The following is a 13,873-nucleotide window of genomic DNA, read 5'->3' on the forward strand; positions in this document are numbered from 1 at the left end:
TATTAATGTTTCGACTTTCGAGTTCTTCACGCTTCTTCTACAAGAAAGTATCTGTGCTTGCGCCTCATAACAGCATTTCCCCTACGTGGAATTGACCTTTATTAGAAGAAAGCCAAATTTGTAGTGCTGGCTTTCGTTAATTTATTTTGTAAGCATACAGGATGGATACTCAGCCATTGTTCCAATCGTTTCCCAATGCAATGACGTGCTTTCGAGCACAGCACGCTTGTAGTTCTATATTTAAACACCAGGCTGTGTGCCAGTCGACGCGGTTTGAAACTATACTAACAGATCGATTTCCTGTAATTTCCATGCTTCAGAATTGCCAATACACTGTTTTGGAGAACGAACCATGGTTTAGTTAACTTGCAGTTACTTTCACATTAAAAAACTGGCTGTTACCTCCAACTGGCAGTTAATTAACAGAATAACAGGACATTGAAAAACTGGGTCTAAGAAAGTTAGTAACAAGTTAATGTAGACTGCCTAATTTTGGAACCTTTTTTATTCTATATTTTTTAAATGCTTATTTTAGTCTCGTCCTCCTGAGGTATTGTTGGTAGTTAGAGGTGCAGATAACATATCCTCTTCTAGTCTTCAGCTTTGCTAGTACCCATTACCTCGGAAAGATAAAGATCATACTTAGAGACAGGTAGTTTCTTAGAGAAATGGCTGAAGTAGGGTTCCACACATTTAATTCATCACAAAGGATGAATAAGAGAATTGAAATAGGTGAAAAGGATATTTGACCACTCACTCACACACTAATGAGAAAAAGACAACCTCGACACTGAGCAAGGATTGTGATCTACATCGCTCTTGATCTACCATCTACACTGTTAAATCTGCATGCTAATTAGATTTATTGAAAAATTATGTGAAAATTGTAGCTGCACCAGGAACGGAATCAAATTATGTAAAATAAGTCAAATCCTTGGAAATCCTGAAAGTTGGGGAGATCAGCATCTAAATTATGGGAAAAGTCGGAGAATTTGGTTTGGCAAAATGAGTGTGAACCCTGTCTAATATTTAAACTGATTCCAAATACACAGTGGAACCTGGATGTTTCAGGAGACCAAGGTGAAAAAACGTAAAATATGGGAAAATGTAAAACCCAGGGAAATTTTCCATGTTGCTTCATTGGACATGTAGTGAAACCCTGATTTTATGTTCCGAAATTTTACATATTCCCATGTTATACATTCAATCTTTATGGTCCCAACACACCAAAATATTATAAAATTTCCACTTGCATTGCTAACCTTCGTGTGCTGATTTCAGGAGTTGCAGTCACAATATCCAGAATCTCCTGTTATTGTACAGGAGTCGTAGATCAAGGTTGTCCTCTTTCAACAACCCGAGGTGCAAAATTGCCAAATTCACACAGGCGGCGATGGATACTCACAAATGTTTTTTCTATCTGGGCATCTTTGGTGTGGGTACCTCTCATGGTACAAACGACGGGCCTCTACATCATTGCCATCTGCCAAGCCATACATGAAGTGCATATCTGCTCGTTCCTGATTGATGTACATGGTCTCAACAAGGCCCACTCAGCATGTACCACTCATCAAATAGCTGGTTGTGTTACAGGAAACCACCTGTGGAAGATGACAAATTCCAGTGAACATATGTTATGACAGCCTATAACTCGAAAAAACCAAACATTTCCGGACCTATGTTCATATAAACTTTTTTATATGTTTACATGTAAGGAACACACTCCTGAAGTTATGCCACCTATTTCTGGGATACCCTGTATAGCTCAAATTTACATGAGGTGTCAACTATTATTTACAAAACAACCTCAAGGCTGCAACACTAATATTCAAAATGTCATTCTTGCACCAGTGAAGGGGAGTGTTTTTTCCCCCTCTGTCAGCCTAAAACTTACAGAAATTTCTCGGCAAATGAAAATTCAATATCTCTGTGCATGCTTACCACACCATCAAGTTTACTAATGGAGGAAAAAGTTCGACAATGGCCTCGGTTCGCAGCCAGATGGGTGGAAAGGCCTTCACAATGGCTCATAAGTGAATGCACGTGGACCCCAAAGATTTATTCTTTTTAAGGTATGCAATCAGTAACTCAAAGTTGAATATAAATGCAGATCAGCAAGAGGTCTGTGCTAAAATGCAGCAAACTTGTGCAACCCTACATACAGAAATCTACTAGATAGGAATCAATATTAGCCTTGGAACCTGCTCAAAAAATTATCAGTGTAATTGGTAAATTTTCTCCTTTGTCACATCTATATTCTGTAACCTATTTAATCGTTTCCTAGTCTTTGAAATGGAAACAAACGTGATAAAATAATGAATGAGTCAAGATAGACTCAAATCACATGTCAATAATATTAACAAGAAAATGAAAACTTGACATAACTCTCTGTGAGGGGTTCCCAAAATGTTTTGTTTCACAGCACCCTTAGTGTTTTGAAGATTTTTCCATGGTGCCTATCTAACACTTGCCATGCACAGTTAGTGTGGTTAGGTTGCCTGCTTTCAGTTAAAAAATTAACATGTTTCAGATTTAGAAACATTTTACATGTAAAAAGTACTAAAATTTGAATCTGCCATGTGTAGTCTAACAAGTAAGTGTCATTTTGGTGAAAATAATGGAACATTTCGTGGTGCCCCTGTTAGCCATGGTGTCGCGGCACATACTTTTGTAACCACTGCTCTATACATTTATTTTAATTTGTTCAAATATTTGTGGCCCTTGTGGTAATGGATATATTCAGGGATAGAAAAAAAGTGAAACTAATTCAAACCCTTTTTCTCAGGAGCCAGCTTCCCCCTCCCTCTTAAAATTACAAATGATGAAAGTAAATGGCTACAAATCATGCACCATCGTGGCATTGAAGCAAAACGTAATCAAGGAAATTTTAGCCATTAATGATGATGCTCTTTCATTGCATGGAGTCGTGGACAAATTTTGGTGCAGAGTGCATGAATGTATCTGTTTCCGTGGAAGCCATTTGCAAAGTATTATTTTAACAAGAAGAAACTAATAAAATGTATTGCATTACAGAAAAAAAACCTGTCAGATTTTCATGCTGTACCCTGTATACAGGGTGCTCGGAAATTCCCCTTACAAACTCCTAGGGCTAGTAGATTGGACTGAGTGGACAATATTTGGAATAGGAACCCATGTCCGGAAACGTACTCTTTCCATGCTACAACCATTACAATGTGTCGGAATTGCCTATGTTGGTATGCAACCGGGTAGGTAGTACATGACGTCAGAAGATCACCTGATGGCACGTGACGTCCATCAGGAATTGTGGTTTCAGTACGATGTTGCACCGCCTCACTTTACATGTGACGTTCGGAGACATCTTAACCGAAGATTCGGGCAAAAGTGGATAGGCCAAGGTGGTCCAACCGCGTCTCCTGTAGACACAGAGGACGAACTGCTGGCAGGAGTTATGATCGCTGCACAAGAGATTGACGGGACACCAGGTGTGATGGAGTGAGTGTACCGGAACATGATTCGTCGGTACAATGTGTGCAACGACGTTCGTGGTCGTCACATCAGTGCCGTATGCGACACATCCAGTGCTAAAGACAGAAACAAGTTGTTGCTTTTCACTGTCGACACAGGTGTTATTGTAAGCAATGAATAGTACATTTATTTCTTGTTTCCTTGGCATTGTTACCAAATAAATTTGCTTGTATTATGGACTGAGTCACACGTCATTCACTTCTGTACCTTACGTAACACCTCATTTGACATGGTTGTAATAAATAATTACACTTTAGTTATCAGGTGATCTTCTGATGTCATGTACTGCCTACCCGGTTGCATACCAACACAGGCACATCCGACACTTTGTCATGGTTGTAGCACGGAAACGGTACGTTTCCAGACACGAGTTCCTATTCAAAATATTTTCTACTCAGTCCCCTCTACTAGCCCTAGGAGTTTGTAAGGGGAATTTCCGAGCACCCTGTATAGTCCTATTCTATATTTGAGAGATTCAAATGAAATGCATAATGTAATTTTTCATTTTATTATTACTTTTGCATAGAGATGTCAATTCATTAAATGAGGCACACTCAGAAGATGTACTACGTAGATTTTCAGCGACAAATGCAGGCTCGACCAGGACTCGAACCCTACCCTCTCTCTGTCCCATAATTATTGTCTGGTACACTTTATTTGTTGTCCCATAATATTTGTCCGATAGGCAAACTGTGACATTGGTGTATACTGAAGAAGAAAATTAAACACGAGAATGAGTCATACAACGTTATTATTCAAGGATCAGTACAAATTTGTCGATCAAGTATACAAAAGAACATAAATAAAAAGTCACCATTTTGGCATACCGGACTATAATTTTGGGACAGAGGGAGTAGTACTTTTGCATGGAAATCTTACAGGATTATTATTTCTTTTTTTGCAATTCACATTAAGACATTTCTCTCGTTTCAGCTTACAGATGAAGCACCATTGCATACAACAGGTTGATGCCAGAGGGTTACGTCAAAAGACTGCAGAACAAGTTTAAAACAAATTTTAGAATGTCAATACTATGTATATTACTGAATTGTACATATACCATTCCTGTATGATTTATATTTTTGGGAAAATATGATGATTTATATGTGTAAAGTTGTTATATTTCTAGGTAAATACTAATGCAGTTTTCAGATTTCCCTTTTATTAAAGAGGAAATTAATTTTTTTTCAGGGTATCCTTTGTATGATTTAGGAAATACAGTGGAACCCCAGTTTTACATTTTCCCACATTATACATTAATTGTTCATGGTCCCAGAAGCATAATGATATAAAATTTCTCAGATTTTACATTTTCCTGCATTTTAAGTTATTTTAACTTGGTCTCCTGAAAAACGTAAAATCGAGGTTTCACTGTAAATACATATAAGAGAACCATGGTGTTCCAGTTCGTAGGGCATGCAACTACCATCCGGAGAGTAGGTGATCTTAGGTGGGGATTTTTTGACAATGCCCCGTCATGGTAAAAGCAACCAGAGCATGGTGCCGTTCCCTTCACCTCCAATATGGTTGACATTAAGTATGTGTGAAGTCTTATCTCAACGCTGCCTATGTATCTTGATGGTGCAATGTGCATGGGTCAACTTTACTTTTTTAAAATAATATTTGCTTTAACCTTACACAGCAGTAAAAACCACTAGAAATAACCATGCGGTTTTTGACATTTTTATCCTCAGAATCTCAAACAAATTCACATTACCTGATTTTTTAAAAAAAATGTTCTTTACAGTAGAAGGAAAAAGAAAATTAAAGTTTGTATGTAAATGGATAGATTGATTTTTCTCCCCAGTGTTTGTGTATGCAGATCCGCATGTATCAAGCTTTCGCCTTTGGTGTGAGAGGTCCCAGGTTAACATCCAAGTGGGAGACTCCAAAATTCCGGTGTTGGACTCTCTTGGAGATGTGCTGACCACACATTACCCAATGAAAAGTCATTTAGGAGGAGTCATGACAAATTAAGGCATTGTAGATTTTTTAATGAACTGATGAATGATATTTCATATTGTACACAGGTCTGTAAGTATGCAATTTCTCAATTTTGTAGATGGGACAATCAAGTTATCTAAATCTACCCCAAACTTCACATTTTTCTCTTCCTTTCCGAGATATGAACGAGTCACCCCAATGTCAATTGTCACTGTCAGTTACAGTCAAGATGTAAAATATCTTATTAACCTAATATTTTGTACCTTTTCCAGTGTGCAAAATGTTATCATTGTGAGTTAATTTGCATTCATTATTTTACATGCAACTGCCAAATCAACTACTTGAGATTTAACCTGGTGCTACTCGTGGTCGAATTTGTGGTGCCAAAAGTAACTTGGGGGGAGGGCAAAGATAGTATATTTTTCTTTGCAGATAAGGTTTAGCATAGTGCTGAGACAAATTGCAAAAAGTGGAGAGGCAACTGCCCCCCTCCCCCTAATTGCTGCCACTGCATACACACATTGGCAGTATGGCTAGTTGCACCATCTTGCTGGAAGAATGTTTCTTCATTTGGGTCATAGTCATTGAGGGCAGGCAGGAAAAATGTGTGCAGAACCAAGGATGCCATCTTACTGACACCGTATTCAAAAAATGAACAATTTTCAGGTACACTAGTAATTTCAACTCCTGTACAGCACGTTCATGTTAAAAGAAATACCTAATAATTGCTCTCTATTATTTTGTGATTTTTTTAATTCCCGTTTGACTGCCTCACCCTGTATGTATATTTTGTTTATGAGTAAACATTTTAATTCTGGTTTCATAAGGCCCCCAGTTGTTTCATCAATGACTCTTGCATACTGGTAATCAATGTAACGTTTCTGTTCTTTTAGGTATGTACGAAACTAACATACGAGGGTGGTTTGAAAAGTTCTCGGAATGGAATAGAAAGAAACGACTTACAACAGTGATTTTTATTTTATTTTTCAATGTAGTCTCCCTGTACACTAATGCACTTGGTCCAGCGATGTTCCAATGCCTTGATCCCATCTCGAAAATTAGATTCCTCCAGGCCTGTGAAATACGTGTCAACTTCAGCTATTAGTTCTTCCTTTGAAGAGAATCTCCGTCCACCGAGGAAACTTTTGAGTTTGGGGAAAAGATGGAAGTCTGAGGGAGCCAAATCAGGCGAATAAGGCGGATGTGGCAACAATTCGTAACCAAGTTCATGAATTTTTGCCATGGCAACGACACTTGTGTGAGGGTGTGCATTGTCCTGATGCAAGATGATTTTCTTTCTTGCCAAACCTGGCCTCTTTTCCCGTATCTTATGCTTTAGTTGGTCGAGGAGATTAGCGTAGTATTGTCCCGTAATTATTTGACCAGTGGGAAGATAATCGATCAACAGAATCCCTTTCGCATCCCAAAACACTGACACCATTACCTTTCCGGCCGACCGTATTGCCTTTGCTTTCTTTGGTGGTGGTGAATCAACATGTTTCCACTGCTTTGACTGTTGTTTTGTCTCTGGGGTATAGTAGTGGACCCACGTTTCATCTGTCGTCACAAACCGGCGCAAAAAATCTGTTTGGTTTATCTTAAAACGAGTCAAACATTGTTCGGAAATGTCCAATCTGATGCATTTATGGTCCTGCAGATAATTTTCTCATATCCAATTCAACTGTTAAAATGTGATACTCCTGTTCGGATGACATTCCTATAGCTTCAGCAATTTCACGCACTTTCAGTCGGCGATCCTCCATGACCAATTTATGCACTTTTTCAATAATTTCTGGGGTAGTAGCACATTTTGGGCGACCACTACATGGATCATCTTCTAAGCTGTCCCGACCAAATTTAAACTCGTTTGTCCACTTTGCAACAGTTGAATATGAAGGAGCAGAGTCCCCCAGTGTGTTCAGAAAATCGGCATGAATTTCCTTTGCTTTCACACCTTTCTTTACGAAGTACTTAATCACCGCTCGAATCTCGATTTTTTCCATCTTCACAAAGCACTGCACGGGAACAACTACAAAGTGACGTCCGCACCACAGATTTCTACCCAGAACACTGACGTGCCACATGTTTATTAATAAAGGATGGCCTATTACTATGTGGGAACCTCGTTGTCCTAGCACTGACATCTGGTGGTGATTCCGAGAACTTTTCAAACCACCCTCGTACAATACTCACCAAAAACAAAAAGGTTGTTATTTACAAGCCTAGTGTTGACTAGTTCTGGTGGAATCTCTTATCTTTCTTCAGTGTTGCGACCATTGTCAGATTTTTCTCCCGTACAAGCTCATTCACTATTCCAGTAGAAGAGAACCAGTTGTCGACAGTCATTCTATTGGCTGAACCATTCTTCTGGCAACATTGTTAGGACTATTGTCTAATAAAAAGGGTTCTTCAGGCAGTTTTCCCGCATATATCTCCATGTTCACATGGTTGCTTTCGGGTGAGTGCTACGCTCCCTTCTGCAACACGACAAACAAAGTCAGCTCAGAGGATGTTAGCAATGACTATTTTGGATTGTGGTATCTTATTGAAGGGGATACTCAGAAAGGAAGATAGACGAGAGCTTGGCTCTCACACTTGCACGAAGATCGAATTCCAAGCATTTAAAAACTAAAGCGAGCGCAGGACTTGCCCACTAGAAACGACGGGAAAATTTTGTGGGCCAGCCACGGCACTGCGACACAGTTTTTGGGAACCACTGTATTAACCCATTACCTGCGGTGGATCTATATATAGACTCTTTTTCTTATAGACCTTGTTTTATTGTGCTTATATTAGTCTGGCAAACAATCCATTGTTGATGCTTTTTCGGTTCCTGATTTTTTCTGTAATGTTTTCCTGTCTTTTAGAATTTGCGGCAAAGTTTATATACTTTATATATATACTTTATATATACTTGCTTTACTAGCTTCATTATGTGGCAGAGTCTATATATAGATTGCTTTCCTTAGCTTCATTATGCAGCAAGTTTTTTTATAGTTATTTTTTACATTTATCTATGATGAAACTAATTTGCGGTTATATCTATATAGAGACGATTTATTTTTGGAAGCACTTCCCTTCAACATCGCCGCAGGGAAGAGGTTAATAATAAATAAATATAGTAGCAATTAAATTATAACTGTCCTTGAACTGCTGTTTGGTTCGGTTTGGATTTGTGTGTGTGTGTAGGAGGGAGTCACTTCAGAATGAAATCCTCCTTAGTTTGTTAGTGCGAAAACCTAATACCAGTTTCTAACATTTTCTGCCAAGCAGATAACTTTTAACGTGGTCAATAAAATTTGCCATCCATATTTTGAGAAATTAAATGCAACAATAAATAAATATATATATATATATATATATATATATATATATAGATTGCTCATGTCATTTGCATTTTAATTTGGCATTTTATTAATCTTGGTGTATAGGACAGAATGTTTATGGCTCCCACCAAGAAATGATCAGTCTTCATCTGGCTGCTGTTGCAAACATGTTTCATGCAAACATAGTGACTGACTGTGCTGTTGCACGAGTCCTTCGGAAAGGCAAGCAAATAATACCAATGGGCTATTCAATCCCTTAAAGGGCAAATTCTTTTTTTGTCATCTGAAACACCGGCTCCCTGTGTGTTTATTGTTTTCCTCTGCCCTTTGCTGCAAATGTGGCAACCAAGTGTTCATATTTCCCTCGCAAAGAGAACAGAGAGCTCTGGTTGGTAGAGGAGAAAGCACATGCTGTCTCCAGCACTCCTCTTAGTGGGTGGAGATCCTCACATGATGGTGGACAAGATCTTTCAGCAGAAGACAACCACCATGTGACAGGATCAGTACCAGGATAAGCCTTTTGAGATGTGCTGCTGTAGCTTATTTCTATGCTTGTACCGAGTTTTAGTTGTAGCTATGGGGGTACATGTATGACAAGCTTGGCCACTGAAAATGTGAAATTCATGGGAAAAGTATTAGTCAAAAAAAACCTTAAAAGTCCAATAAAATTTGTAGGGCACACTTTATACAGCTCAAATTTACATGAGGGGCCAATCCATATGAAGTGGTACAACATAGTTGCTTGATCATTTTTAATAAAGTTTATTTTTTGTGTGGTGTGAGCCTCATACTGACAGTTTAGAACCACTGTTATTTTATTTTTACTATCACCGATTTGAAGATGGATGAACACGATTCCGATGACCTCCATCAGTTGCAGTACGTGGCCTTCCACTCCATTCTCTCACATACGCTGAGCGTTCTTCAGCTGGGGTGTTCTTTACGAGCATGAAAAGCCCAAGATCGCACAGTACTGATGTCTACAAATTCATCCCCATAAAATGCCTTCAGTCTCAGATGAATTTCAATTTGTAGCACATTTTCTTCAGTTAGAAACTTGATCACGGCATACTACTTCAGGTGCTCCACCGACATTGCATAGTTACATGCTGCCATTTTCCTCGCTATAGTTCAGCACCCCTTGGCGATAGAAGTTTGAAACCTTCATTGGAGAAGCGGGAAAGTCTTATAAGTGCAATGTATGGTTACTCAAAATCCAAAATGAGTTTAAAATGTAACAAAAAAACAAACATAGGAAGCTTTACTTTTCAGCACACCCTCGTATATGTACTTTATTCCAGAGCCATTTCAGGATTGTAATGTTGTTGATTGACATTTCAAATTACAGTTTGCAGAATTTTAACACAAAATCTTAATAAGAAATGAAATTAGGCATACCATATTTAATGCAAAATATTTAATTTTTCATGAGTTTTGTATCTCTTAAACCAATTGAATATCAAACTCAAAATTTTTACTGAAGTTACTTATCATGAAGTACTGTATTGTGTACAAATTTCAGATTTTTAAACAACTGCCCACCAGAGATATTTAACCCTGAACTTGGATTTTTTTAAACAATTTATGACCCTGTAGAAAAAAAAAGATTAAAGTCTCAAGCTTCAAATAATTTTGACACACACTATTGGTACACATAGGGTGACCAGACACATACATGTAAAAAAGAGGACAGAACATGATGAAAAAGGAGGACAAAGTCATAAAAAAGAGGACACCGCAAAAATGGCAACTCATTTGCCATTTCTCATAATTTAATCAATATAATAGAAAACCGTACCAAGACTTTGCACACATATAATTCTGATGATTTTTTAAACAATTTCCTCTTACCTTTAAGCAACGAAAGCAATCTCCTAATTATCATTTAACACATGACAATCGTAACTAAGAATATCTATAGTTTGAAGCACACAATTTTACTCTTTCTACAATCTTCGATATTAGAATGCAATATCACCACAAGTGAATGCAAATGTAACGAGTAAGCTTCGCTTTAACATATTTCCAAAAACCTAATTTAAATTTTAGGTTGTTTAGAGATTGGGTTGAAAAATATGATTTTAATGCCACGGACATTCTAGCACACTTTCAACAACAGGGGAAAGTAACAGCCACCTTACACTTTACCTCATATTCGTTTCTTCCATCCTTTAAAAGCAAGATCATTGATGCATATTCGCTTAGTTATTTCATAAAAGTAAATATGACTTAATAATAAAAATTCTCACTACGCGTTTCTGTATCATGTATGTATGACTCGAAAATGAACTGGCCAATCTCTGTGGTGGAGTGGTTAGCACACCGTGCCACAACGCCAGAAGTCCCAGGTTCGAATCCCTGCCTGGGCAGTATGTTCTTTGTGAGTGACCCTTCATCAAATTCATCATATCATCGCTCATCCTCATCTTTGCGATTAACCAAAAGTGGCAGAAAAGCGAATTAAAATAAACTATACGTATCAGTCAATCAAAAGGAACTGCTCAAATTACATGTGTTTCACAAGTCTCAGATTGCGAAGCAACGAGTTAGAATAATAATACATACTAATGACTAGGGGTGTGCAGGACAGAACTTTTTTTTGGTCGGGATGGGGAAATTTTTTAAATTCTGACGTTCGGGATGGGTGAAATCCACAATTTCCGAACAAAGCCGGGAAATTTTCAGTAACGGGAAATGATAAAGAAAATTCCCGACGCTGTAGAAATCGCGAATTTTACGTCATTTCTCTATTTTTTTTTCATTTCTGAAATAAAAGCTAACAATTTTCGAGAAGTGTCAACACACTTACAATGCAAAAAACATCAAGAATTAACCACTTTTTAAAACGACCATTTGAAAGTTCTGAACTGCTGGGGATCCCGAAATGTCTGGAAATAATTTCCTGAAGTCAGGATCGAGACAGGGATTTTTTTATTACCGATCTCGGTACCGACTTTTCTGTATTGCGCACACCCCTACTAATGACTCAGTCGGGAAAGTGATCATGTTCAGCTCCCAGATGCTAGGTGAGCATTGCTCTAATATTTAACGTGGCCCAAGTGATATGAATATCATTATGTGTGGAAGCATTCTCCATGCAGAACATTTGCTACGGTCAATGCTATACTCTTTCTATAAAAGGAGGACATTTACCGATTTCTAAAAAATCTGCCTGGACGCCGGACAGACACCTAAAAAGGAGGACATGTCCGGATAAAAGAGGACGTCTGGTCACCCTAGGTGCACAAAAAAATTCAAGTGTCAAAACAACCTGCCTTCCCCCTAAAAAAAAGTCCAAAAATGTCATTTTGAGCGATTAAAATACACAATTTTGACCTTAAAATTTATTATGAAGGAATAATATTTAGAAAATTACACACAAATATAATTGTAGCCTATAATATATTATTGTATATATAATTGTGGCCGCAGTGGCTCAGTTGGTAACGCATCTGACTACCATGCTAAAGGTCCCAGGTTCGATCCCCGGCCGGTTCAAATCCGGGAACTTTTCTAACGATGAAAGTGGCCCCGGTGCCCACCCAGCATCAAATAACATGGGTACCTGGGGGAAACCCTGGGGGGTAAAGGCGGTCACTGGCGTGATGCTGATCACATCACCCCCACTCATGACCGGATCAAGAAAGTGTGGGGCGTTATACCCCACACCCCCTATACTCCTTCATGGCGTGGTGCTATGCACAGGGGAGCACTTTACCTTTTTTTCCCCTCTTTTTCTTAATGTGCTTAACATCACAGATATTGTCTCATTGTTGTAGGACTTACCGGAGCTGAGATAAAAAAGTTGTCGCTGATGCTAAGAATGGAGAAAATGACGCGCACCATGATAAAAAAATGCCTGCCATCTTCAAATCGGTAATAGTAAAAATAAAATAACAGTGGTTCTGAACTGTCAACATATGATGCTAACACCACACAAAATATACACTTTTTTAAAAATGGTCAAGCAACCATGTTGTTTAAAATCCACTTCATATGGATTGACCCTGAGGTGTTTACAAAACAACCTCAAGGCTTACAACTAATCACGTGAACTTCAAAATGCCATTGTTGTTATTTTAATCCTAGAAAGCTAACACGTCGTCTGACAGACTATACATGTGGGGCAGTTTTCTTGTTTCACCCCTTTCCACTAAAATCTTCCGCTCCCCATATCTTTATTTTGATCAGAAACACTGACAGGGAAGTATCGGTGTCCTTTTACAAGCATTCCTTCACTGTGATTTTAACGGTTTTAAATTTTTGCGTCATATAGCATACAAAACGTTAGTGTCTATGTAAACCAAAACTTCTACAACTTCCTGAATGTGGGAATGCAACAAACATATGCATATGCTCAACAACAACAAGAAATTTGTGCATTCTGACCCTCCAGCAAGAGGAGGATGACAGATTCTTCTGCTGCCATTGCTCCAAAGCCACGTGTGGTGAACATCAGTCAAAGTGTTGTTTTGAGACTTATAAAAATATAATTTTCCATCCCTGCCATGCTATTCATGTATTATTTTGGAATTAAATACAGACTTTTGTAGTAAATGAAATAGTTTTTGCAAAATTTAGGCTGTTTTAATACTGTAGTACAGCAGATGAATGGTTAGCTTTACCGTTTGGCACAGGACACGTTAGCTTTCTAGGGTTTTAAAGATGGCGCCTCCTATACACACTTGCACCAGTGAAGAGAAGTGGTTTCTTGCCCTCTGTCAGCCTAAAACTTCCAGAAATTTCTGGCAAATGGCAATTCAATATCTCTGTGCATGCTTACCACACAAGCAAGTTTACTAATGGAGGAGAAAGTTTGACAATGACAGTTCGCAGGCAGATGGGTGCAAAGGGCTTCGCAGTGCCTCATAAATGACTGCACGTGGACCCCAAACACTTTTTCTTCTTAAGGTATACTTAAGGACACTAACTCAAAGTAAAAATATATGTAGATCAGGAATAGGTCTGTGTTAAAGGTTTTCATTAGGGCTGAGCCGATACCAGGCGATATTTCCAGCATTTTGATGTTTCACAGGCTCCCCAAAAATGCTGTGTGACACTTTCACGGAGTCTAATTATCCTGAAAACTATGAAAA

At 38.4% G+C, this 13,873-nt stretch overlaps 1 protein-coding gene across 1 annotated transcript in view; it reads left to right on the forward strand.

Annotated features, from left to right (window-relative positions):
• The window catches only part of LOC145981097 (ribokinase-like), a 47,989-nt gene extending 43,387 nt beyond the window's left edge, over positions 1-4,602 (forward strand). The window contains exon 8 of the mRNA XM_083114235.1: positions 4,441-4,602. The gene's annotated coding sequence lies outside the window, so the exon portion shown is untranslated. The remainder of the gene's footprint in view (positions 1-4,440) is intronic.
• The last annotated feature ends 9,271 nt before the right edge of the window (positions 4,603-13,873 follow it).

Source organism: Lepisma saccharinum, chromosome 28 (assembly GCF_977018435.1).
Source record: "Lepisma saccharinum chromosome 28, izLepSacc3.1, whole genome shotgun sequence".
In the NCBI taxonomy this organism is placed as follows: Eukaryota; Metazoa; Arthropoda; class Insecta; order Zygentoma; family Lepismatidae; genus Lepisma; species Lepisma saccharinum.